Below are 253 nucleotides of genomic sequence, written 5' to 3'. Positions count from 1 at the left end.
TCTGAAAAAACACATTAAAAACATTTGGCCAGAAACTCGTCCTTCAAATATCGATGGATTGAATTGATCCTCATCTTGTCAAAAACTTTCAAACCTGGGACTGCAATGAAGACTTCAAAGAAGTCTCAGGTTTGAGAGTTTTTGACAGAATGTGGGTCAATTTGATCGATTGATATTTGAAGGACGAGTTATCTGGACAAAATATGAAATAATGTTGTTTGTTTTTGTTTTCTATAACCCGCCAGTCTTGCAC

Source organism: Berghia stephanieae, chromosome 11 (assembly GCF_034508935.2).
Source record: "Berghia stephanieae isolate SIO BIC M18660-M18661 chromosome 11, UCSD_Bste_1.3, whole genome shotgun sequence".
NCBI classification, from domain to species: domain Eukaryota; kingdom Metazoa; phylum Mollusca; class Gastropoda; order Nudibranchia; family Aeolidiidae; genus Berghia; species Berghia stephanieae.
Note: the sequence above shows the minus strand (reverse complement) of the source record.